This window comes from Dermacentor andersoni, chromosome 6 (assembly GCF_023375885.2).
Source record: "Dermacentor andersoni chromosome 6, qqDerAnde1_hic_scaffold, whole genome shotgun sequence".
In the NCBI taxonomy this organism is placed as follows: domain Eukaryota; kingdom Metazoa; phylum Arthropoda; class Arachnida; order Ixodida; family Ixodidae; genus Dermacentor; species Dermacentor andersoni.
This window is the reverse complement of record NC_092819.1, coordinates 154,667,356-154,674,535: the sequence shown is the minus strand read 5'-3', so window position 1 is coordinate 154,674,535 and position 7,180 is coordinate 154,667,356. Positions and strand designations below refer to the sequence as shown.

Sequence of the window (7,180 nt, the reverse complement as noted above, 5' to 3'; positions counted from 1 at the left end):
CACAACAACTCTCTAACATATATAAATAAGGCAATAAAAAAACGAAATGATTGTATAAAGTAGAAAGAAGGAGTAAAAAGAAATTGTACAGATGTTGGCGGTTAAAGATGAATGAACAAGCCTGTAGCAAATATAAATAATCAGTACATGAAGCAAAAATTATTGTACACAACGTCACCAGAGATGCACAGTAGATTTAGCTGTGATGAATTATATGAATATTATATTTAAGTATGCTCTTAAGGATTTAAGTTCAATAATGTCAACTATGTCGTTAGGTAGGTTATTTCTTTCATCTCACCTTCTCACATCTCACCTGGCCAGGCGGATGCATTGAAAACATCGGTTCGGACAAAGAGACGCTGGAAACTCATGCCGACATTGAGATGACCGGGTGAGCAGTACGGGGGATTGGCGCGTCCTATTGATTATTGTGTGAAACAGGTAAAGCAGTGCCATGGTTTTTTGTGATTGAAGAGATGAGATATAAAAATGACAATGTTACTTACGCTAGAGTCCCATTGATAACCTTCACAATGAAATGGGCGGTGCGGTTTCGAACTCGAGAGTCGTTATTAGGTAAGGTTGATGAGGTGACTAAATAGGGGCCGCAAATTAGAGTTGACGTCTCACAAATATCTGATGGGCAATTTGTCTTGTGAGGGCAGGCATACCACGAGGGTTAAGTTTAACGTAACCCAGCATACGTGCAGCTTTAGGATTTAATTTTTTGATGTGGGCAGATCATGATGGTTTAGCTGTAAAGTTAGGTAAGGAGAACCCCAAGGCTATGTGTTATGTGTATGTGTTAGTGCGTATAACGGGATTTTCATCCAATGAGTAATCGGTAGCGGAAAAGGTGGTTTTGCAGGTGAATGTTATCAGTCTGCATTTATGACTGTTTAGGCTCGTTTTCCAAGAAGATCACCGGTAACTAATACGGTCAACATTTCCTTGAAGAGCGATGTGGCCGGATGGTGAACAGATTTTACCAATAGTCATGCAGCCGTCTGCGAACAAGCGAATGGTTGTCCTCATTTTGTGTGGGATGACGTTTATATAAATCCGGAAGAGTCATGATCTGAGTTTGACCCTTGAGGTTGAGCAGATGTTACATCGCTGATACTGGAAATGTACTTATCGACGACGGTGAATTGTTTAAGGAATGACAAGAAACTTCTTACGCTACATATACTGTTAAGTAGTCTATGTTCAAGCATGGAATTTTAGCTACAATATAGCAATGTTCAATGCGATAAAAATCCTTAGTGGAATCAATGAAAATATAATCTGTCTTTTGGCGCGTATCCATGTATAGAAAAACATTTGTAGTGAATTCGTTTAGCTGTGCTTCACATGATATTTCTTTTGTATAACCATACTGATGTTTGAAGAAGAAGCTGTTAACTTCCATTAGATGTGCTACAGTTCTAGTAACAAAATTTAAATTATGGGGTTGTACGTGCCAGAACCACTTTCTGATTATGAGGCACGCCGTAGTGGAGGACTCCGGAAATTTCGACCCCTGGGGTTCTTTAACATGCACCTAAATCTAAGTACACGGGTGTTATCGCACTTCGCCTGCATCGAAATGCGGCCACCGTGGCCGGGATTTGATCCCGCCACATCGTGCTCAATAGCCCAACACCATATACACTGAGCAACCAAGACGAGCACAGTTCTTGTAGTTTACCGGGAACACATGTTAGTGATATGGGGCGGTAATTGTTAAGAGCGCTCTTATCAGTGGATGTAAAAAATGTTATAACTTCACTGACCTTCCTACCATAAGGAACTTCCCCTGTTCAGAGGGTCTGTTGAGACAAGTAAGAAAGGACTATGCTAGATGGAACTACAGCATATTTAAAAATTTTTGAGATGATCCCATCTATACCGGAAGAATTTGACATCTTGAGGTTGTCAGTCAACTCAGCAATGCAAGTGGTTGTTATATTGATAGGGGCCTTGTATGGCTAGCCGATTTCGAAGGATGTTGGCATTTGCGGATGGTGCTTGATTTCATTTCATTTTATCTTCTTAAAGACCCTGTAGTAGGGGTATTGCATAAAAGCCACACCTTATGCAACACCCCTACTAAACATACAACACGCACAAACAAGTGCTATAATGCATTCAATTCTGTAAATAAAAAAGTTGTTAGATCTTGAACAAATTGTGAAGAGCAGGTGATGGCAGCGATTTTATCAGGAAGGCCAGTCTCGTCTTAAGATGCTCGGTAGGAAAATGAGGCTTAGAATGTATTTGTACGTGAATGTGGTAGTGCTAACTGCTGGGGATGGCCGATGCGTCGTGATCGGCGCGTTGTGGAAACAATGTATGGTGGGAGATTAAGCGTTGAATAGTAGAAACTGTGGAAAAGGGATAGGGTGGCATTGCGGCGACGAAAGCATAGAAACGATAAGGAAGATTCTTTTTTATTTAAGTATGATATGGTGACGTTGTAAGAGTACGTGGAATGGACATACCTGGTGGAGCAATTTTGAACTGCTTACTTAGTTTCAGTCTGACCAATGGTCTTCACAGTTTTACAAGCAATGGAGCAAGGCAAACGTGTCGTCATAGAAATCCCAATGTTTTGTTAACCGATGAAATAACGTTAGTAACATACGCATTCCAGCTTAGATCTTTAGCCAAGGTGATACTAAGTATTTGTAGGATTCTACTTATTCCGCGGTGACGTCACCGATTCGATAAGAAGAGCGAAGCAGGTGATGACGACGGGTAAATGAGACAAGCTTGCATTTATTAGTTTTATTAGTTTTATTAGCCAAAGATTATGCCATTCTTGTACGCGGTGAAGGCCGAATTTAAGAGTTGTTTGGCCAGTGATGGTATTCACTGCGCGGTAAATACCACAGTCATCGGGAAACATACGGATATCTGATGACACATGCCAGGGTAATTCGTTTATGTAAATTAAGAAAAGAACGGGGCCAAGGACAGACCCTTGTGGTACGCCTGATTTGACGAGTGCAATGTTTGAAGCGTGGTTAATAAATGAAACATACTGTGAGCGGTTAGTTAAAAAAATTGCTCAAGCCATTTTAGGATATCAGGATGCAAATGCAAAAGACAAAGTTTTAGTAATATGCGTTGATGAAATATTTTCTCAAACGCTTTCGCGTAATCCAAAAATATGGCATCTGTTCGTATATTACTGTCAAGATTAGCATGAGCGTCATGAACAAATAGTGCATGCTGTGTCTCGCAAGAACGGCTTCTGCAGAACCCGTGCTGCGAAGGATGAAATAAGTTGTTAGCGTCTAGAAAGTTCATTATGTGAGAGTAGATTACATGTTGCATGATCTTGCAGGGAACACTTGTCAATGAGATGGGATGTTATTTTAGGAGAGAATTTTCTTTGTCCTATTTGTAGACTGGAATAACCTTCCTCATCTTCCACTCGTCTGGCATGGTGCCTGTGGAATGCGACTGTGAAAATAATAAATAGAGAAACTCTGAAGAAATGTGTTTCGTGTTTTTGAGTAGTAGAGTTAATGTCATCGATGCCAGATGACGAAGACAATAGATTATTTTCTATCACAGATAAAAGCCCACGTACTGTGAATTAGATGGCTGACATGTTTCATTGTGTATTTGTGGTTGGCAGAGGATGAAGCGTCTTCATTCCACTGGTAACGACTCAAGAAAAGACGCTATTGTACATAGCGCACGCTAAATCTGTCAAGTTTTCACCCAGCACGTGAGCGAGAGTATTGATACGCTCTGTATTGGAGTTTAACACCTGCCAGAATTTTCTTGGATTAGTAAGTAAAATGTTTGGCAGGTCATAGTGAAAAAAGGTTCGCATGGCATCGCGAACTCCAATTAAGTACGCAGTTTCAGCAGCGTAATAGTTCTCCCACTCCACTGAGCTTGCCTTATCTTTAGCTTGACGATAAAGGCACTTTTTTAATTTTCTTTGTAAATGCGGCCATTGCGTTATTTCTACAAACAGATCTAGAAAGATCTCGCGAAATCGGCAAGCTATAACTATCCAGCTGTGGAGAAATATCGGAATTTTGGCCAGGAGACATCGCTTTCCAAAGTTTTTTTGTTATGTTGAAGCAAAGATTGCCCGTTGCAAACGTACTAATCCTTAGGATAACGCAGATCATTGCAGTAGGCTTTATCGCAAGTTTTATGTTTGCTCCAAGGTTCAGGTGTGTCCTTACGTTTGGCTGTCCAGTCCAGATGTCCTTTTTTATATATTATGGTATGAAGCGGTTCAATGAAACATGATTTCAATGCTTCTACGCGAAATAAAACCTTCGGTATATGCGTATGTGCTAGTTCCTTCAACTTTGCTTTCTGCAAGCACCAATTCTCGGGCGCTGTGCGCTCAGAAAAAGCTGCGAAGAATGACGATATGAAGCTTTTCAAGCCTTTATTAGCGTCGACGTTTGCTCCTCTGCGAACAAGTACTTGCTTTGTCTTCAGGTGACGTGAGCAGGAAATCGCATGAACTGCGAGCTCTAATAACCATTGGCCACTGAATCCATCCATAGAAGTGATAATTTTAACCCTCGAGGTATCGTCGTTAGGAGATCCAAAGTATTATAATACCAAATGGTTGGTCCGTAAATATCTCAATTGAGAAATTGTGATAGTTAAACGAACTCACAATATACACGTAATTGGTTTCGCAAGTTCTGACGATCAATATCCGGAAAGTTAGTCACAAAGAAGTAATTGTCAGTTTTGTTATATTGGAGTGGAATAGAGTTGATGTAATCGTTAAACTTGTAAATAAAACTGGAGGAGCTATTAGATTGTCTGTAGCGTATATCATAAATTGACTTCAATTGGTGCGGTGGTATGCAAACCAAAAGACTTTCAAGACTCGAAGGCGTAGGCACAAGAAGCGACGTGATAATCTTTTTTGCGGCCAGTAATACCTAACCTCCTCTTCTGTCGACCATATCTCTGCGATAGAGCCTGTAATTGTCCGAATCAGATAGGATTTCATCCTTCATAATTTTCGAGCTGACCAAAGATTCCGTAAGGGCCAATATGTCGCATTTACAGTCATCTCAGTATCACAAAATTACGATGGGCTTAGAAAGAACGCTACGAATGCTAATGTAGGCTAGTGCTAGCGAGGGAATAATATTCGGTTTTCATTGCGATAGTAGGTATACGCACACTCAAGGCTGATTCCTTTCGTCAGCGTCGCCGCAAAATTCCCTATAAAGTCCAACGGTGGTGACAGCTTCGCCGCGCGCCCTGCGCTGTATGTGCGAATGACAGCGTGCGAGGGGCGCGGACGATCACGGTTCAAATTCGCCCTTGCGAAAGGCAAGAAAGCGGGAGGAAGCGCGCCGTCTTCCGTCGCACGCGAGGCAACCAATGCTGCGAGGCGCAGGGGAGAGGGGGGTTTGCTTTTTACTCCGGCTACAACTGCGCATGTGGCGGCTGCGCGCAGTCGCGCGGTCATATCTTGACAGCGATCTGTTGTGGGGGCACAGTCTAGGTGCGTCGGCGGGTCTTAGCTTTGTGCGTGGTATATGTTGTCGGCGCTCAGTTTAGGTTGAAGCGACAGACAACACGAAGGTCTCTTCGCCCGCTGCTGCTGCCACGCTTTCTAATGCCGCGTTCTGGCTGCGTTCATCGAGTACGATATGCTCATATCTGCTGTGCACGCTGACACTAAGCTTCTTAATTTAGTTAGCAAGCGAATGTTTACAAATTTTCATGGCCGATAAATGCACTATCCTTACATCATTTGGCTGCCTGCTAATTTGCTATCCCGTTCGATGTTTCGCGTTTCCATCGAAACTACGACTTTTTTTCTTAGATACACGTGTTCCCAAGCTAGGTCTACGCCATCAGTATGAGGGAACTACAGAGGCGGACGCTGCGTCGTATGTGTGGACAATTTCATCAACTATAAGTCTATCGAACGTTAGCTTACATTGGGCATTTATGGTTTATGCGAAATCAATGAGTTTGCTTTGAGCGATACGCGTCTGCAAAGTAAATTCTTCACGAACAGTAAAATTAGTCTTTTTGAACTTGTAGCCTTTATCAAATACAGACTGCTTGTCGTTGAAAAAAAAGCGAATTTATTGGCCTATTCTCCTCACTGCTGTACTGACAGAAGCGATGCGCGCTATCTATCTGAGCCAGATCGATAGTTATGCCAAGGTGATGATTACATATGTCAATGACGTTTGATTCTGAGGTTGCCATTCATTCGCTTTTTTCGTTGGGGACTTCAAAAAGGAGCACGTTGTAGCGTGGAAATTTAGTTTCTGCGTCTTCACAGAGCGATTCTATTGGCTTTACTTGTGTGGAAAATCAGTTAGATATGTTCAGTGATTCGGGCGATGCATTCGTGACGGAACGTTTCACTGAAAAGATATCGACATCAACTGTACGAAGCATACGCGACAATTGATTTTGCTCGACGTGAGCTGACGCCTGCAAACTCTTTATTGCATGCAAGTCATTACGAATGTCCTCCTGGTCGGATTGAATACGTCGCAAAGTTGGAAGCACGTCATTCAGTAGATGTGGCCCTGGGTTAGACTCAACATCACTGCATAGAAGTCGGCATAGCCCACATATGAGTAAAGAAAACAAGTTCTTGCAGCGCATCCTTCACGGCAGCAGGTAGCTGGGGCATGGCGCCGCAAAAAGGAATCTAGATCATCCAACAATATAAACGTGTCATATAAAGCTCGGTTCAAAATTTAACCAGTATATACGCTTACCCTCTATAATATATTCAGGGAAGATGTCGATGTGGTCGTCCCTGTCCGGACGTGAGTGCTCGTGGTAGAAGCCCAACGCGTGCAGCAGCTCGTGCGTCACTGTGCCGTGGTCGAGTCACCCTCGGCCCAAGGACAACTCTTGCTCAGCGCCATTGAGGCGCAGGTACGAGTAGCACCTGCGCAAGGTGCACCACATTTCTAGACGGGCAGGTGGCGACCCCAAGGAGGGCCTTAAATTTAACGCTTAAAAGGTTTAATGCGATATGCATCGCGTCTCGTCTAACAGCAAAGGTGGAGTAATTGCACCGTTTTAACGGTTCAAGAGAGCCCTGCAGGCAGGTGCGCTAATACGCAAATAATCAAACACACGGGCAATGCATCTGCTTACTGAGATTTATCTGCCTTGAACCTATCATTCCTGTTCGTAAAACAAAACACGGGTA

At 42.7% G+C, this 7,180-nt stretch overlaps 1 pseudogene; it reads right to left on the bottom strand.

Moving 5' to 3' along the window:
- Window positions 1-6,933, bottom strand: part of LOC140219122 (astacin-like metalloprotease toxin 4) — an 8,860-nt pseudogene extending 1,927 nt beyond the window's left edge.
- Between the last annotated feature and the right edge of the window lie 247 nt (window positions 6,934-7,180).